This window comes from Schistocerca nitens, chromosome 9 (genome assembly GCF_023898315.1).
Source record: "Schistocerca nitens isolate TAMUIC-IGC-003100 chromosome 9, iqSchNite1.1, whole genome shotgun sequence".
Taxonomy (NCBI): domain Eukaryota; kingdom Metazoa; phylum Arthropoda; class Insecta; order Orthoptera; family Acrididae; genus Schistocerca; species Schistocerca nitens.
This window is the reverse complement of record NC_064622.1, coordinates 510,603,944-510,623,831: the sequence shown is the minus strand read 5'-3', so window position 1 is coordinate 510,623,831 and position 19,888 is coordinate 510,603,944. Positions and strand designations below refer to the sequence as shown.

Sequence of the window (19,888 nt, the reverse complement as noted above, 5' to 3'; positions counted from 1 at the left end):
TCTTACTAGTATTATGTAATTTAATAACTCAAAAGTAATAGGTATTGTAATGGTACTTTAATAAAATAATTAGTACGTTGTGATCTCAATGTGAATAAAATTAAAACTGTGGAATACATAATGGAGTCAACATAAATTTTTTATCTTACATACTGTGTAGTTTTACTCTAAATAAAAGGTCAAAAGAAATTTTACTGTTTCCTTGTTGAAACAGTAAACAAGGAATGTTTATCAATTTGTTCAAAAGTGGTACAAATGGCACTGAGCACTATGGGACTTAAGAGCGGAGGTCATCAGTCCCCTAGAACTTAGAACTACTTAAACGTAACTAACCTAAGGACATCACACACATCCATGCCCGAGGCAGGATTCGAACCTGCGACTGCAACCATCGCGCGGTTCCAGTCTGAAGCGCCTAGAACCGCTCGGCCACTCTGGCCGACATTAATTTGTTGACTGGGTATGTTTTGAAAAAATGTTTTTTAGAAGTCAATTTCCTCTCCTAATACACTCCTGGAAATGGAAAAAAGAACACATTGACACCGGTGTGTCAGACACACCATACTTGCTCCGGACACTGCGAGAGGGCTGTACAAGCAATGATCACACGCACGGCACAGCGGACACACCAGGAACCGCGGTGTTGGCCATCGAATGGCGCTAGCTGCGCAGCATTTGTGCACCGCCGCCGTCAGTGTCAGCGTTTGCCGTGGCATACGGAGCTCCATCGCAGTCTTTAACACTGGTAGCATGCCGCTACAGCGTGGACGTGAACCGTATGTGCAGTTGACGGACTTTGAGCGAGGGCGTATAGTGGGCATGCGGGAGGCCGGGTGGACGTACCGCCGAATTGCTCAACACGTGGGGCGTGAGGTCTCCACAGTACATCGATGTTGTCGCCAGTGGTCGGCGGAAGGTGCACGTGCCCGTCGACCTGGGACCGGACCGCAGCGACGCACGGATGCACGCCAAGACCGTAGGATCCTACGCAGTGCCGTAGGGGACCGCACCGCCACTTCCCAGCAAATTAGGGACACTGTTGCTCCTGGGGTATCGGCGAGGACCATTCGCAACCGTCTCCATGAAGCTGGGCTACGGTCCCGCACACCGTTAGGCCGTCTTCCGCTCACGCCCAAACATCGTGCAGCCCGCCTCCAGTGGTGTCGCGACAGGCGTGAATAGAGGGACGAATGGAGACGTGTCGTCTTCAGCGATGAGAGTCGCTTCTGCCTTGGTGCCAATGATGGTCGTATGCGTGTTTGGCGCCGTGCAGGTGAGCGCCACAATCAGGACTGCATACGACCGAGGCACGCAGGGCCAACACCCGGCATCATGGTGTGGGGAGCGATCTCCTACACTGGCCGTACACCACTGGTGATCGTCGAGGGGACACTGAATAGTGCACGGTACATCCAAACCGTCATCGAACCCATCGTTCTACCATTCCTAGACCGGCAAGGGAACTTGCTGTTCCAACAGGACAATGCACGTCCGCATGTATCCCGTGCCACCCAACGTGCTCTAGAAGGTGTAAGTCAACTACCATGGCCAGCAAGATCTCCGGATCTGTCCCCCATTGAGCATGTTTGGGACTGGATGAAGCGTCGTCTCACGCGGTCTGCACGTCCAGCACGAATGCTGGTCCAACTGAGGCGCCAGGTGGAAATGGCATGGCAAGCCGTTCCACAGGACTACATCCAGCATCTCTACGATCGTCTCCATGGGAGAATAGCAGCCTGCATTGCTGCGAAAGGTGGATATACACTGTACTAGTGCCGACATTGTGCATGCTCTGTTGCCTGTGTCTATGTGCCTGTGGTTCTGTCAGTGTGATCATGTGATGTATCTGACCCCAGGAATGTGTCAATAAAGTTTCTCCTTCCTGGGACAATGAATTCACGGTGTTCTTATTTCAATTTCCAGGAGTGTAATTTAAGAACACATCACATGCCCAGTTTAAAATATTTAGTACTTTGTTGAATAATGTAGTTCACTTTGTAGGCAAGTTATGTTTTTGTAGCTTTAATATTGGATGAGATAATGGTATGTAGGTATGCAAAACCGTTGACTACGGGAAATTTAAAATAAAGATTTGCATGAAATTTTCTTCTCAGTGATAACACGTCAAAATATTCCAGCTCCATAGTCTTGATTCCGTGTGTTATTTTCATCTTCAGTTTTCTTTCTTTTCTATGTTGTTGTGGCCTCCTTCGTCATGCTTTCGGCAGCTTTTTCAGCTTCAGCGGCACGTTCCCTGTCCACCGTAGCAGCCTACTTTTCATGTTGTCCTCTGTTTGATAACTACTCTGCTCGTGGTTTCTAATCCACTTTTTACGTATATCACTAAAATGTGTTTGGCACTTTGCCATGTCATATGGTTGAAATGTGCGGTCACAATAACAAATTTACAGCAGGAACGCACGCGAAAAACATAAGTAAACTGAAGTAATCTACTTCTATCGACAGAAAGATAGATTGCAATAAATCCGCGCACATTCCACAGTCGATATGTTCAAAGATATTAAACAAAGGAGTTGCTATAGAAATAGCGGCGACAAAATTAGAGAGACATCGTAGACAGGGTTTTGTGTTTGACAGTAGTGTGACAGCTAGGCGTTCACGCGCCACGTCTGCTTCAGAAAGACATTCAAACCCGAAAATAATGCGGTGCTGTACACAAAGTATATATTTCTAGAACCAGGAAGACTTAAAAAACTTTATTAAATGCAAAAATTCCATTTTTTGGGCCCTCATAACATCCAGGTGCCTTTAACCCGTCTAGTTTTCTCGTCTAAAACTTATCCTTAAAGCCATACTTCAACCGCCAAGTGCTCTTAATAAATAAGCCCTTATTCGCAATCGGTTTCAGCCTCCATATAAAGGTCTGCGTCATTTATAACAAGCTTCCGTACCGATATTAACCTTGTGACTTCAATTAACATAAAAGCCAACCTACACCACTGTCTACTGAAATACAAGTAGTCATAATGAGAGTACCAACACTGTCTGTCTTGGTGTACAAATCATAGTCGGGTTCCAACTTACCGTATGGTGGCGCCCTACCATCTTCACAAAGTACAAAAATTGACACCTCACCTGTCCAGTGTCCGAGCAACGTGCCGGAGCGTGTGGAACCTCGGATCCTGCCTCAATTGCATGGTAGTCATTTTCACGTTGGTTTAAACGCTTGTCACACACACACAAATTTATACGTACTAAAGCGCGTAAGATATGTCAAACGTTATTATACCCAAGAATTATTAAACACATGAGTTGGCCAGGCTTGTTTACACAGATCTCATTACTGTACTGAAGATGCCTCGAAGTAAGGTGTTATGCAGAGTCCAAAATACAGTTTCACAAGTAATCAGTTTAGGCTCTAATTAATTACCAGTGTTATAGGACTCGGCCACCAATAAATCCTTTAAGTTCCTCTTAGACTGTACTTTATTCAAAGCTAAATTGTTTATGGCCAACCCTTCTATTGATCTCCCTACTGTAATCAGAACAACTCATATAACTGATGCAGTAACTTACTTCCACAATTAATGCAGTTTTAATTGCAGATACGTTTGGTCATAGGACAGCAACACTGCAGTCGACCTCGTTGCTTTTCTTCTTCTTCTTGCATTTCCGGCTGTTAACACCATATGGACCGTGATCGATGCGACTGCTAGCGGTCAAAAACAGTGGCTGCGTGTCGTACAATGTGATCATACGGAGGTCAGGAATCATTGAGGGAGGGCACTGGACCTGTTGGCTGAGGCGCACGGCCTGAACGTCGGCTTTAGGTTATCGTTCGGGTCAAACCAGTCAGCTGTCGATAAGGTGGTGACGTGACAGCGTGATGGAATTTGACAGCGACTGTCTGCCCCACGTGTTAGTACGCTGAGGTCTGCCACACATCCGGGAGAGGATAAAAAGGTGCGGCGTGGGCCGTGTAGACAAGGTTACCGCAATCCTCCGGCTCGTATTTTATAGTATTTACACTGATGAGCGAAAGCCTTGCGTGTTTGTCTACCTTCGGAATGGAGTAGAGCAACGATGCTACGTGGCGTGGATTCAGCAAGTCCTCGGTAAGTTTCCAGAGATTCGAGGAACCAGGTGTCTACGCACAGCTCAAGTGGTTCCCGCAAATCACGAGGCGGCGGTTTGTGTGTGCGGAGGCGACATCCGCTAGCGTTCAAGATATGTTCAGTCAGGTTCTGATCAGGCTGATTTGGTTGCGGTGACAACAGCGTGGGTTCACTGTCACTGTTCTGAAACCACTGTACGACGATTGTGGGCTCGGAACACGGGCAGTTATCTTGCTGGAAGAGGCCATCGCAGTCAGGGAAGACGTCAAGCATGGAGGGTCGCAGGTGGTGCACAATAACGTTCATAGTTCACAGCTTCGAATATCAACAGAGGTCCCACGGGTGCCCAAGTGCATGTCTCCCACGGCATGCTACTTTCCCCACCGACTTGCGTCCGTCGTGCGGTGCATGTTTCGAGCAGGCGTTCGCCTTGATGACGGCCTATTCGGAAACAACCATCGACCTGGTGTAACAAGACCACGCGATACGATTCCATTCATCGAGGGTCCAATCTCGATGATCTCGTGTTCACTGCAGTCGTAATTGATGACGTCGTTGGGTCAGCATGGGAACACGTAGCACTCGTCTATTGCGGAGTTCCGCGTTCAACTATGTGCCTGAAAGGTGTGTTCCGATGCACTTGCAGCTGCACCAGCGTTGGGCTCTGTCGTTCCATCTACCACAGACGACGGGCCATCCTTCTCAACGACACGGGCAAGCCTCGTACTTTGATGATCTCCGATTAGGCGAGGGCGGCCAACACCTTGTCGCCTATTCGTGGTGTGACATTCTTTCAACCAGTTCCTATATCTGGTTCTCCTAGTAAAGATGAAGCGGGTTTATCTGCTGAGTGCAGTGGAATGTTGTCAGCGGGAAGACTCGCCATCCAGTGGGGCAATGTCAAGTGTGCTTAACAGACGTTTCTGGCAGAAAATCTTTCACGACCGGTTCAGTTTCGTTCGGCAGCAAAATGACTATGCTCTACCGGTGCCGGCCGGGGTGGCTGTGCGGTTCTAGGCGCTCCAGTCTGGAGCCTCGTGACCGCTACGGTCGCAGGTTCGAATCCTGCCTCGGGCATGGATATGTGTGCTGTCCATAGGTTAGTTAGGTTTAAGTAGTTCTAAGTTCTAGGGGACTGATGAGCTTAGAAGTTAAGTCCCATAGTGCTCAGAGCCATTTGCTCTACCGGTCAACAAGCATACTGACAGAGAAACTGGTTATCGTCTTTATATTGATATCTGAAGAAGGAACGAAAATGATGCTTTAACGTCTCGTCGGCTACGAGGTCCTTAGGGATTAGAGTGCGAGCTAGGAAAGGGGAGGAAAACCCAAATATGGAAGGCCGAACAGGGACTCAGACCGCCGCTCTGCTGGATGAGAGTCACTGTACTGCCACTGCACCGCCTGGTTCTGTACTGACATAGGAAGAACTGGCGATTAACTGCGCATGTGGCACTGTTGTCACCGATATTCCTGTCTGTTGGGTACCAACTCGCAGCGTATTTAGCGCAGGTCCCACTAATCCCTCAAGTCCCTTTTTCCAAAAGTACCTAAAAGATACCCTTTCTCAGTCCGTCACTAAAACACTGTTTTTTTTAGTTTTAATAATGCTAATAAAGGAGGATATAAGATGAACATCAACAAAAGCAAAACGATGATAATGGAATGTAGTCGAATCAAATCGGGTGATGCTGCGGGAATTAGATTAGGAAATGAGACGCGTAAAGTAGTAAATGAGTTTTCTTATCTGTGGAGCAAAATGAGGATGGTCAAAGTAGAGAGGATACAAAATGTAGACTGGCAATGGCAAGGAAAGTGTTTCTGAAGAAGAGAAATTTGTTAACATCGAGTATAGATTTAAATGTCAGGAAGTCGTTTTTGAAAATATTTGTATGCAGTGTAGCCATGTATGGAAGTGAAACATGGACGATAAATAGTTTGGACAAGAAGAGAATAGAAGCTTTCGAAATGTGGTGCTACAGAAGAATGCTGAAGATTAGATGGGTAGATCACACAACGAACGAGGAGGTATTGAATAGAATTGGAGAGAAATTTGTGGCACAACTTGACTAGAAGAAGGAATCGGTTGGTAGGGCATATTCTGAGGCATCGAGGGATGACCAGTATTGGAAGGCAGCGTGGAGGGATGACCAGTATTGGAAGGCAGCGTGGAGGGTAAAAATCGCAGAGGGAGACCAAGAGATGAATACACTAAGCATATTCAGAAGGATGTAGGTTGCAGTAAGTACTGGGAGATGAAGAAACTTGCCCAGGATAGAGTACCATGTAGAGCTGCATCAAACCAGTCTCTGGACTGAATACCACAACAACAACAATGCCAATAAAGCTTAACTGAGACATCTTTCACGTTACAACAGCCTTTAACCCTTGTCTCAGCATTTTGGTTTCTTTTCAGCTCCTGCGCGTACAGTAAGTCCTCTGTCAAAGGTAGTGGAGGGGGTGGTGATAGGACGACATTGACGACCGCGGGGCGAGGAAACGTATGGGCACACAGTGCTATGCACTGCCAACCAACGTATGTGCGAATTGCTCTTCATTTTATATGGTAGGAATGACGCACGGAAGTAGTTCGCATATGCTGGTTGTAGCTCCAACGAGGACGACCTGCGACTCCTACCGACAAATACAGATTGGAGACAGGGCGTGTGGAGAAATGTGACACCGATTTCAGCTGATGAGCAGTGCGGTGGTACTACTGTACGTCATTGCACCGCCACTCGAAGCCTACGAGGAGGACAGACCGCGGTGCGCGTGTCGCGAGGGTAGGCCTGAGCTAGCTCGCTCGCTCAGCTCAGCAGTTTCTCATCGTATTAACTCGTAACTGCGTGTTTACATACTAACGAGCATTGCATATTCTACTGAAATCTGATTTTTTAGAGTCTTACTGATTACTGGTGTGGCAACGGCCTTGCCGCAGTGGATACACCGGTTCCCGTGAGATCACCGAAGTTAGGCGCTGTCGGGCGTGGTCGGCACTTGGATGGGTGACCATCCAGGCCGCCATGCGCTGTTGCCATTTTTTCGGGGTGCACTCAGCCTCGTGATGCCAATTGAGGAGCTACTCGACCGAATAGTAGCGGCTTCGGTCAAGAATACCATTTCACGACCGGGAGAGCGGTGTGCTGACCCAACGCCCCTCCTATCCGCATCCTCCACTGAGGATGACACGGCGGTCGGGTGGTCCCGGTAGGCCACTCGTGGCTTCAAGACGGAGTTCTTACTGATTACTAGTACAACAACAAAATACACTGCAGTAGCTGTAATTTAACAAAAATGGCTCTGAGCACTATGGGACTCAACTGCTGTGGTCATAAGTCCCCTAGAACTTAGAACTACTTAAACCTAACTAACCTAAGGACAGCACACAACACCCAGCCATCACGAGGCAGAGAAAATCCCTGACCCCGCCGGGAATCGAACCCGGGAACCCGGGCGTGGGAAGCGAGAACGCTACCGCAGGACCACGAGATGCGGGCTGTAATTTAACATCTGTGCTCTGCATAAAAGGTGTAACAGCTCGTTTACAGCATTTAGTCTGTATTGCTTAGCAGTCCTCATTTCATACAAGATGTAGTGCCTCATCCGGCCGATAAAATTTTATTGTACTCAGTACAGCCGCAACAAGCTATTAGTACGAATATGGAATTTCGATCGTTGTAGGACTAATAAACAATAACACGCCATAATAGCGGATTCCAGAAGAAATGCAATTCTCATTTGTACGTAAACACGCAGTTACGTGTTAACAGGTTATGAGACACATTTCGTCTGCTGAGCTGAGCGAGCAGCCTGTCTTTCTCGTGAGCCTCGAAGGCTACTCTGTCAGTCGCGCCACACTGAGTTTCTTAGCTGCACCAAAACCATTACGTGAGCGAAAGAATTACAGCACTTTGGAAAGTTGCTGGAAACTTGGGGTTTTAGCTATGGCTCTGAAAGACCACGATAATACGCATACAAGAATTAACTGGTATAGTAACTCCTTTCTGATTAGTGTTTTGTAATTTTATTATTAGTTAGAGGTAAAGAAGAGCTTTGCATATGACTTGTATGGGAGTACTTTGAAGTTTAGTAGTGTAATGCCAGGAAAATATTTGGATATAAAATTAACAAAGTTATAAGTTGGAACTCACAATGTGCGATGCTGCAGATTTCAGAACGTAACTTTTCAAGAATTGTTACACTGCATGCAAACCCTTGAGAGCAGTGATCTTTCAACATTTACGAAGTGTTCTTTTCCTCAGCCCATAACTGTACCGAAAATGGAATCTATAAGATACGTCACAATACAGTCACAATACGTCGCAAGACTTGCACTAAAATGGCGCACGCTTGCACTAAAATGGCGCACGCTTGCACTAAAATGGCGCACGCTTGCACTAAAATGGCGCACGCTTGCACTAAAATGGCGCACGCTTGCACTAAAATGGCAATGCTTGCACTAAAAGGGCAACACTTACACTCAGCAATGTTATACTTGAATATGGCAGTGCTGTAACGGGAAACTGCAGTTGCTAAGTTGGTTTTAGTGGAACTTAGTAAGCACATTAGAAAACAAATTTTTATGTTAAACTGTTTTCAGAATCACTATTGTTCATAATGTTAACGTAAGCGAATTAAAGTTAAGAAACCAAATCATATATTTCGGCTGGTCTCGTTGCAATGAAAGCTTCTTTAGGCATAACAACAGTAAGCTACAATTACGTTGTATGGTAACTGTCAAATGGTGGTTGCAGGTGATATCAACAGAAAAAACTCAATGTGCGTTTTCGTGAAAAAATCAGTAGAATTTCAGAATATGCCTGAGAGCCAGTCGGTGAGCCTACATTTGCAATTTCCGTGTGTACTGTAGTCTTTCACTGAGACTTAGTGCCTCCTGTCGCCCAAGTTCCGTTCAGGAGAATTCGGTAGACTACGTGTATGTAACTGAATTACATACGTCATAAAGACGTGCCAGTCGTCTCGATATTATACTGAAACTGAGCCAGAAAAACAATTCTGAATAATGTACGTTTTTCTTTTGAGAAAAGCGGCAGTCAGCAGTGAACGAGGACCGATTTTTCGGAAACAAAAATATGCGTTGAATTACACAAATTACGGTGGATGGTTTAAAATACACGGTAGTAGAATACTTCGTTCACTTTCACCTGATAGCATATTTTGACAGTTTTGTGTTGTACTCTTTTCATACCGGCCCCATGAAAATTGTAAAAATGAGATTGTAGTGTTGAAATGGATTTTCATTGGTCGCGGCAGGAATTCGTAAAGGGCCGAGCCCCAGCAAAGGCTGGATGCATGCGTCACCTTCAACGCGAAAGGGACATTTTTAGGACACGACACCCAAGCGACGGATCGCTGTCGCTGTCGCCTGTAGTCGATCGCTCTCTCGCCTCGATCCCGCCACACAGGAGCGATTCGCCGAGCAATTTCAACCAGTGTTACAAGCGCCACTGCGTAGAGAAATTCTGCTTTGAAAAACGAACTTATATTTATTAGCAGTAACAATTGATCTCCGTATCTCCACGAATACTTGAAAAAAATTAAAAAATGGGAATTGCAAGATATTAAACTTGATTTGAAATGCTTTTTTAACTCTAGGCTACTCGACACAATATATTGCGTTTTTCACTGACAAGTGGGTTGTGTATATCTTCTCAGTGTGCTGTTAAAATTATTCATTTTTTAGTCCTCTGTTCCATTTTCATTCAACTGCAAGTATTTACACAATTTGTTTCGAAATCTCGATTTGTATAGAAATACTGGCAATAGCAGCGCTGTTGTTACATACAGTAAGAGTGAGAGATACGTTATATGAAATGTCAAAGGACTTGAGTATAGCTACATACTAAATTTGCCCTTAACATTTAAATTACTACGTGCACTTCATATAACTGTTTGGAAGTTAAAACCCTTAATAATGCTTGTAGTTGTTTGATAAATAATTCAGAATCCGAGGATGCAGCCAGGTGTATAGTGTGCCAGTGTTTTTGCATGTATAATACTTTCGAATATAAATGCCAACTCCGGCCTCGAGTTCACTTCTCAGAGTGGCTCGTGGTCCCTGAACTAGTATAAACTCATAAAGAAAATTCTTACTCTGTGGACAAAGCGAAACGAAACTATTTCTTGGGAAGTATTAACAATTTATTTCGCATGCTTTTACACTATTTGCTAACAAACTGACTTTTCATTTACAAACAGTGTATTAAACGATGTTTTAATAACGACCTGTTTTTCGAGCAGTTTTATAAAATAAAAAGGCTATATTGTTCTTTACAATATATCTAGAAAGCTAAGAGCGTGTCACTTTATGAACACGCACTAAGGTAATTGACTGTTAAAATTTCACTGCTCTGGGATAAACTGTTTCAGAGAAAAGGTACGTTAGGCTAGAAAAAACGAAAGTTACGGCAAATTGTTTTATAGTGTCTTTAATACCTTACATTCCTGGTATGCACTGATCATTTAAATTCACAGTTTCTTTCACTACGCCTGTCGTCGATCCCTCTGCCATTGATTTGCAAGCATATGTAGTGAAGGATTATATTTCAAAATTTTGCAGAAGGGCTTGGTTAGGTCCATAATGGCAAATAGTTTTCCCTGCAGTTAACCACCTTCCAATAAAACGGCTGCCATAGACAAAACTAATACTGTTTTAATTATATTGAACATTTTTTCCTTCCATGTTCCTATACCTTTTCTTGGAAAACTGTCAAGTTCGATCTTGGCATTCCTTCGCTTAGAAATAATAAACATTGTGTTATGTTATTATAGTAAACAACTGGATCCAAAACAACGAACAATGTAGGGCAATAGCTGTAACGTCAAAGCAGTGAAGAAACAGCTCCCTAGGCTTATGAATTTAGAGAATAGAAGTAATATAGCAACAAGTGGGAGTCTCGCATCTACGGGCTGCCATTTAAACTGCCCTTTACGACCTTAAATAAGCATTTGGTTCAAAATACTTTTACATTCGCACAAAAAATACTTCAAACTATCGTAATCACTAATTAAAGATACCGTATTTTCATAATTTTTGATGTACTTTCGGCCCTCAGGGAAGGTATAGGAAGAAAATCGGCTCGCCTTTTACAGAGGAACCGACCCCGCAATTGCCTGTACCGATTTGGGGAAATCACGGAGAACCTAAATCTGTATGGCCCTCGTCCTCCCGAATGCGAGTCCGTTGTGCTAACCACTGCGCCACCTCGATCGGTAAAGCGACGTAGGTCAGTGCGCAGTGGTAGATTGTGTTCCTCGCTGCGAGCTGACGTTCCCAGCTGTTGACTGGATGCGCTGGCAGCGGCCTTGTCCGTGGCCCACTGCCGTACTTTTCCTGTGTTTGCCTGTGACTGACTACTGCCTTATCACCCAGCTTCTACTACCAATCCTCCGTGACGATGTTCTCACGTCAGCTGCTTGTCTGACTCATACCCCTGAGAGGTCTCGGAGCGTCCGCTTTGCTCGTCCACGCTACAGGAATCTCCAATATCCTCGAGCACCTCATGCGGCGTTAAGTCTCGGTTTTAAAGGTTAAGAAGGAGTGAACGTTCATACGGGCTGTGTTAATATTTCGGAGAGAGTCTCGTACGGCCGGCCAGTTTAGTTGGCAGCTGAAATACTTTGCTACAGCCTAGACCAGCGTTTCTTAAACTAGGTTGCGTGCAGATTGTTGTGGCGTAACAAGCTAGTCACGCCACACTGAGGAGGAAGCCGAAAGGCACGCGTACGCACACGCCGACTGGCGTCAAGTCTGGAACAGGATACGTATTGAATACTATAAAGAAAATACGTATCTTTGGAATATACTTAACTTTTAATCAATCCTTGTGATACATCTCTCTTTACTATACAAATGAGACTCGTAAAATACATGCACTGTGACAATTGGTCTGCAACGCTCACATAAGACAACAAGTGTCTGGCTCAGTTGTTAGATCGATTATTGCTGTTACAATGGCAGGTTTTCAAGATTTAAGTGATTTTGAACTTGGTTTTATAGTTGGCGCACGAGCCATGAGACACACAGTCTCCGGGGTAGCGATGAAGTGGAGGTTTTCCCGTATGACCATTTCACGGGTGTACCGTGAATATCAGGAATCCGGTAAAACATCAAATCTCCGACATCGCTGCGGCCGGAAAAAGATCGTGTAAGAACGGGACCAACAACGACTGAATAGAATCTTTCAACGTCACAGAAGTGCAACCCATCCCTTGCTGCAGGTTTCAGTGCTGGGACATCAACAAGTGTCAGCGTGCGAACCATTCAACGAAACATCATCGATATGCACTTTCGGAGCCGAAGGCCCACTCGTGTACCCTTGATGACTGCACGACACAAAGCTTTATTCCTCGCCTGGGCCCCTCAATACCGACACTGGACTGCTGATGACTGGAAACATGTTGCCTGGTCGGACGAGTCTCGTTTCAAATTGTATCGAGCGGATGGACGTGTACGGGTATGGAGACAACCTCAAGGATCCATGGACCCTGCATGTCAGCAGAGGACAGTTCAAGCTGATGGAGCCTCCGTAATGGTGCGGGGCGTGTGCAGTTGGAGTAATATGGGACCCTTGATAGTCTAGATATGACTGACAGGTGACATGTGACATGTACGTAAGCCTCCTGTATGATCACCTGCGTCTATTCATGTCCATTGTGGGGCAAAATGTTGTTGACACCATCGCTTTGGCTGTCCCAGAGGTCTGGGACAGTGGGAGACGGCGCAATGCTTGCGATACTCAATTCGCTGTCGGAAGGACCGGGGTTCACTTCCTTGTTCGGCCATGGCTTCCGTTATCCGCTTATTGCAAATGCCGGGACGCGTCCTGTGGCCACAGTCCCAGCTTGTGCTCCGTCTCTGATGATGACTTCATCGACGGGACGTTGAACCATAATTTTCCTGTCATCCTTACTTATTTCCTACCAAACGTCAGTAGTTCGACCCCCGCTGGTCGTAGCGTTTCTTCTAACTTGCAAGTGTTGGCAATGCTTTGTATATGTGCAAAAAAGTAAAGTTGCTTCGTTATCGCATTTTACATTGGACTGTTGGTTTCTCACTAACGGTCTGGATTAACCCCCTCTCGCGCAGAAAGGCAAAAATGCATCGCACACTATAGTGTTAAGCATTATAATGCTCGAGTCAGCCGTAGATTTTCTCACAGGTTTATCAAATTTGGTTTTTACAGGCTTGTTTTGTGCAAAGCCATTATATTTCTATCTTTCCCTGTCGCCCGACTTGTTTCAGCTTTATTATTGTGTTTTAGTCTGTCATTCATTGATAGACTGTAGCGATAAAAAGCAAATCATCTGAAAAATACGGAAGGAATAAACAGCGTTTTTTGTACTAGAAACACGAGACATTTCTCCCGAATCATTTACACGTTTATCAGTATTATCGCAATAGATCCACGCAGGAATTTATCAGGAAATACTTCGTTCTGTCCACGATTTTTGCACATATATTACGCATAAATAAAATTTTCATGTAAAATATTGTTTCCTCCAATCTGTGGAATCCCGCGTGTATCCTAACAGGTGTTCGAAATCCACGCTGGTGATCAGATGCGTCTGCGGGTGGCCAATTACATACTAAATGTTAGGGACAGGCGAATCTTCACAAATCGAAACTTTTAACAACAAGAAAGTGTGGTGGTGAACCTCCTAGAAACAACAATATTTAGTAATCATTACAGAGGTGAAGGGAGCGCAGGGCGGCTTACAAATAAATAAAATTTACGTCGTGAAAAATGTGGCAGTAGAGGACATATTAAGTACTGGCGCAATATTTATATGGTAGTGTTTCCACGACGTCTACGCAGCAGCCATTGCGTGAGGATTAGAAATAGCCCACATTTGGTTCCTTTGCGCATTACTGCTTTTGTTTGCCAACAGCTGAGAATTTTTTTTACCACTGCACAGGGGGAGCTAAAAGTGTCACTTGAAACTGCAAACAGTGGACACAAAAAGATACTGGCGAAGTACTGTATGGGAATTGGCTCAGGTAATGTGTGTTTCAGTTTTTTGAATGCACAGTGTGTTGTTGTAACTATAGCATTTTGTGTTTACGCAGCGATTCGGACAGACGTGCTCATATCAGAGGCGGCTGCCATGGTGATGACAGTGAAAGCCCCACTCCGTGGCTTCTGCGGAGCGACACCTCCGGCATGCCATGCGGCGTGCTTCCGCGTGGACACCCTCGCACGGTTGTCGGTTCTCTTCCCCCAAAGTCGGCGGTGGTGCATTTCTGTCGCCGTACTACGGTCCGTCCTGACACGAAGCTCTACTTCGACGCCCAGCATCTGACCATGGCCCCACAGTCCTGTTCCTGGGATTTTCTTTACAATCTTACTCTGTTGCCCCATATCCGCCATTTGAAGGTTGGCTGTTTCCGTAAACTCCGTGTCCTTCGCTTCCTTGCCCACATATTTTGGAGAGCAGATCGTTACCCTTCTCTGCCTTTACAGGGAATTACCTCTCTGTTTCTTCTGGACTACGTTTGTGAAGTTTATGGATCAGCTTCCCCTTCCACGCTGCTCCTCGTGGACCCAGTTCACCATCTTCGTATTCGTTCAGCCACTGGTGCCTTTCACACTAGCCCTGCCAGTAATCATCTGGTTGACGCTCGGATTCTTCCCCTTTCGATTCCAAGCGCCTGGTTTCCTATGCCATCAGTGTCTGCTCTTCCCCTGCTCACCCCTCCTATTCTTTTCGCGTCGCCCGTCGGGTTCCCACCCCCAGGTGGGTCTACCGGTTGGGCTCAACCGTGATTTCAACCTTCCCTCCCCGACAACCTTCCCTCCCCGACAACCTTCCCTCCCCGACAACCTTCCCTCCCCGACAACCTTCCCTCCCCGACAACCTTCCCTCCCCGACAACCTTCCCCCCCCCCCGACAACCTTCCCTCCCCCACAACCTTCCCTCCCCGACAACCTTCCCTCCCCGACAACCTTCCCCCCCCCCGACAACCTTCCCCCCCCCCGACAACCTTCCCCCCCCGACAACCTTCCCCCCCGACAACCTTCCCCCCCCGACAACCTTCCCCCCCCGACAACCTTCCCCCCCCGACAACCTTCCCCCCCCCCGACAACCTTCCCCCCCCCCGACAACCTTCCCCCCCCCGACAACCTTCCCCCCCCGACAACCTTCCCCCCCGACAACCTTCCCCCCCCCCGACAACCTTCCCCCCCCCCGACAACCTCCCCCCCCGACAACCTTCCCCCCCCCCCGACAACCTTCCCCCCCCCCGACAACCTTCCCCCCCCGACAACCTTCCCCCCCCGACAACCTTCCCCCCCGACAACCTTCCCCCCCGACAACCTTCCCCCCCCCGACAACCTTCCCCCCGACAACCTTCCCCCCCCCCGACAACCTTCCCCCCCCGACAACCTTCCCCCCCCCCGACAACCTTCCCCCCCCCCCCGACAACCTTCCCCCCCCCGACAACCTTCCCCCCCCCCCCCGACAACCTTCACCCCCCCGACAACCTTCCCCCCCCCGACAACCTTCCCCCCCCCGACAACCTTCCCCCCCCGACAACCTTCCACCCCCCGACAACCTTCCCCCCCGACAACCTTCCCCCCCCGACAACCTTCCCCCGCCCGACAACCTTCCCCCCCCCGACAACCTTCCCCCCCCGACAACCTTCCCCCCCGACAACCTTCCCCCCCGACAACCTTCCCCCCCCCACAACCTTCCCCCCGACAACCTTCCCCCCGACAACCCTTCCCCCCCCGACAACCTTCCCCCCCGACACCTCCCCCCCGACAACCTTCCCCCCCGACAACCTTCCCCCCCGACAACCTTCCCCCCCCCCGACAACCTTCCCCCCCCCGACAACCTTCCCCCCCCCCGACAACCTTCCCCCCCCCCCCCCCGACAAACTTCCCCCCCCCCGACAACCTTCCCCCCCCGACAACCTTCCCCCCCCGACAACCTTCCCCCCCCCGACAACCTTCCCCCCCCGACAACCTTCCCCCCCCGACAACCTACCCCCCCCGACAACCTTCCCCCCCCGACAACCTTCCCCCCGACAACCTTCCCCCCCCCGACAACCTTCCCCCCCGACAACCTTCCCCCCCCCGACAACCTTCCCCCCCCCCCCGACAACCTTCCCCCCCGACAACCTTCCCCCCCGACAACCTTCCCCCCCGACAACCTTCCCCCCCGACAACCTTCCCCCCCGACAACCTTCCCCCCCCCGACAACCTTCCCCCCCGACAACCTTCCCCCCCCGACAACATCCCCCCCGACAACATTCCCCTCCCCCCCGACAACATTCCCCCCCCCCGACAACCTTCCCCCCCCCGACAACCTTCCCCCCCCCCCGCCACCACCTTCCCCCCGACAACCTCCCCCCCCGACAACCTCCCACCCCGACAACCTCCCCCCCCCGACAAACCTCCACCCCCGACAACCTCCCCCCCGACAACCTCCCCCCCCGACAACCTCCCCCCCCCCCCCGACAACCTCCCCCCCCCGACAACCTCCCCCCCCCCCGACAACCTCCCCCCCCCGACAACCTCCCCCCCCGACAACCTCCCCCCGACAACCTCCCCCCCCGACAACCTTCCCCCCGACAACCTCCCCCCCACGACAACCTCCCCCCCGACAACCTCCCCCCCCCGACAACCTCCCCCCCCCCGACAACCTACCCCCCCCCGACAACCTCCCCCCCCCCCGACAACCTCCCCCCCCCCGACAACCTCCCCCCCCCCCCGACAACCTTCCCCCCCGACAACCTTCCCCCCCCGACACCTTCCCCCCCCCGACAACCTTCCCCCCCCGACAACCTTCCCCCCCCCCCGACAACCTTCCCCCCCGACAACCTTCCCCCACCCACCCTCCCACTTGGTTAGTTCCTCAGCCCCAGATTCAGATGGATCTCTTCCAGGGTCCGAAAGTCTCCATCGGTCCACTGATGTTTTGTTGTTTGTTCTGAACGCTCGTACGGGAGTTTCAGGAAGCCATGGTTTTTACACTGATGGCTCTAAATTTGTGGATCAAGTGGGATACACCTGCCACGTCTTTTGTTGGCACAGAACACCGTCTCTTGCCTGCCACGTGTGGGGTGTTAGTGAGGGATTGATGGGCATCTATCGGGCCCTCGGCTTTATTAAACAGTCCTCCCTCACCCAGCTTTTGTTACCAGTATGTGCGGACTCAATGAGTCGCCTTCAGGCTATCGCTGTGTGTTTTCCCCACCTTGGTCTCTCCCATCTACGACTTTCTCGCAGATCTTGGCGTTGCTTCTTGTTAGATTGATTTCATTTGGGTTCCCTGCCACATAGGTATCCCAGGTAATGAACTTGCTGATCGTGTGGCTGGGAGGAGGGCGGGGGGACAGGTGGCCTCCTACCCCCACCCTGTTATCCGTGACACTTCACGGGGCACTTTTGTGGCCTTACATCAAACACTTTTTCTTCAGTCGTGGGCCGACTCTTGGGAGGCTACCCTCCTGTCTAACAAACTTCACACACTCAAGGTAAACTCCCACCACGTGTCATTCCTCTCCCGGCAGGATTAGACCATTCTCTGCAGTCTTTGTAAGGGCCATATTTGGTTGACCCACTGTTTTTTACTCTGCAATTAGCTACTCCGCATCCCCACCCCCAGTCCCCTTTGTGGTTACGCCCCCCCCCCCTGCTCACAGTTATCATATTTTGCTGGACGCCCCCACCTTTTGTACCTTCACACTAAATATGCCCTCCCACCTTCCTTGTCCTAGGTATTAGTGGACGACCTTCACATTGTTACGTTTGTCCTCAGATTTATTTGCAAAGTGATTTGTCCTCCCAGGTTTTAAGTCCTTGGATTTTGCTCTGGAATTTGAGTCCCTCAGTTGGCACTGGCATTTGTTACGGAGGCGTTGACCTTGCATCCACACTAGCCCGTTTTTCTCTCCCCTTTTTCCCTACGTTTTGTCTGTTCATTTGTGCCGTTTTACTTCCCCCCCTCTTGTCTTCTGCCCCTGGTGTTGTCCCACTGCGTCATGATGATGGTACGGTGTGGAGTTCGGGACAGGTCGATGGCAGTGCTGGTGCCCCAATGTGCGTAGCTTTTCTGGGGCACCCCTGCTTTTCCCGTTTGCCCCCGCTCCCGTCCAGTTCTCTTCCCCTTGACTGGACTGTGCTGTTTGTGTTGTTCCTTCCTTGGTTTCTGCTACATTAGAACATGGAACTGATGGCCTCGCTAATTTGGTTTCCTCCTTCAACCAACCAACATTTGCACGCACCAGTCGGTTGTCTGGAATGAGTGCAGGAAGGAGCTATCGTGTTTGGACATATCCAAGACCACACCGTGAGTGAAGCTCACCGGTTTGCTGTTGTATTAATGCGCAATGTCAAACGTGTCTACAAGAGATGGTATGCCATTCGATTCCATGTAACGTGGCGTAAGAACAGGGCTGTAAAAGATACTGATCAGATAGTAGTATCAGCACTTGTGAACGACTCGACCAGCTTCCGAGCGAACTTGGGGAACGAGCCTGGGAGCTCGCAAAAGGCCACTGGTTACAGAGGTACCTGGAGCTTCATGTCTTGGAATGCGTACACAGCACAGGAACAGAACAGCAGTTGACTGGAGGCGTGTGGTGTGGTTTTGCAGCTCCTCTGACGGTACAATGCGTCAGCTGCACCGATGGGCAATGAGGCCTGAATCACAGCCACCACAAACTGTGGGTTAAGTACCCATAATTTGTGGTGGGTGTGATTCAGGCCGGAAGTGACTAAGTGTTGCCCCCTGTTGTGCGTCGTATTGGCGAGTGTGCTGCGGACACTCCCGTCATCTGAACTGTGTCCACAGGGCTGCGTGCAAATATTCCTAGTCTGACGGACACTTGGGCACATTATCGCACCTGGAATGTCGCTATTAATTATCCGATAATTTTATGGGAAATGCCTGGCGCTGTTTGGAAGAGCAGGTAAAATGTAGCAGTCAGCTTCCCCACAATTTCGCAGCTCTGTGGGGCCTCATCATCAGCGGCTGTAACCGGATGGATACAGGATTCGTGACGAAATTTGTGGACTTTGCTCGTAACCGAATTGAGAACGTTATCAATGCTAGAGGCGGCGTTGAGCCGTCGGCACATGCTGTGTGCATTTCAACGATGCAACCTGTGCATACGTGCGGCTCAACGTGTGATATGCGATCTCAGCGCGCTTCAACGACGGTTACCGGCTGTATCTTCCTCGCAAATAACACAGCTCACGAAAACAATGGGTCTAAAATTCCTACGTCATCTCTTTTAAAACGCGCGTTTTCTCCCTTGTCCATATGCTAGTCGTGTTGTCCTGTCTGTAGTATACATACACTCCTGGAAATGGAAAAAAGAACACATTGACACCGGTGTGTCAGACCCACCATACTTGCTCCGGACACTGCGAGAGGGCTGTACAAGCAATGATCACACGCACGGCACAGCGGACACACCAGGAACCGCGGTGTTGGCCGTCGAATGGCGCTAGCTGCGCAGCATTTGTGCACCGCCGCCGTCAGTGTCAGCCAGTTTGCCGTGGCATACGAAGCTCCATCGCAGTCTTTAACACTGGTAGCATGCCGCGACAGCGTGGACGTGAACCGTATGTGCAGTTGACGGACTTTGAGCGAGGGCGTATAGTGGGCATGCGGGAGGCCGGGTGGACGTACCGCTGAATTGCTCAACACGTGGGGCGTGAGGTCTCCACAGTACATCGATGTTGTCGCCAGTGGTCGGCGGAAGGTGCACGTGCCCGTCGACATGGGACCGGACCGCAGCGACGCACGGATGCACGCCAAGACCGTAGGATCCTACGCAG

At 49.2% G+C, this 19,888-nt stretch overlaps 1 protein-coding gene and 1 pseudogene across 4 annotated transcripts in view; both read left to right on the top strand.

Annotated features, from left to right (window-relative positions):
• The window catches only part of LOC126203839 (choline/ethanolamine kinase), a 200,067-nt gene that overhangs the window by 130,031 nt on the left and 50,148 nt on the right, over positions 1-19,888 (top strand). The window lies entirely within an intron of this gene.
• On the top strand, positions 6,996-7,113 carry LOC126204660 (5S ribosomal RNA; annotated as a pseudogene).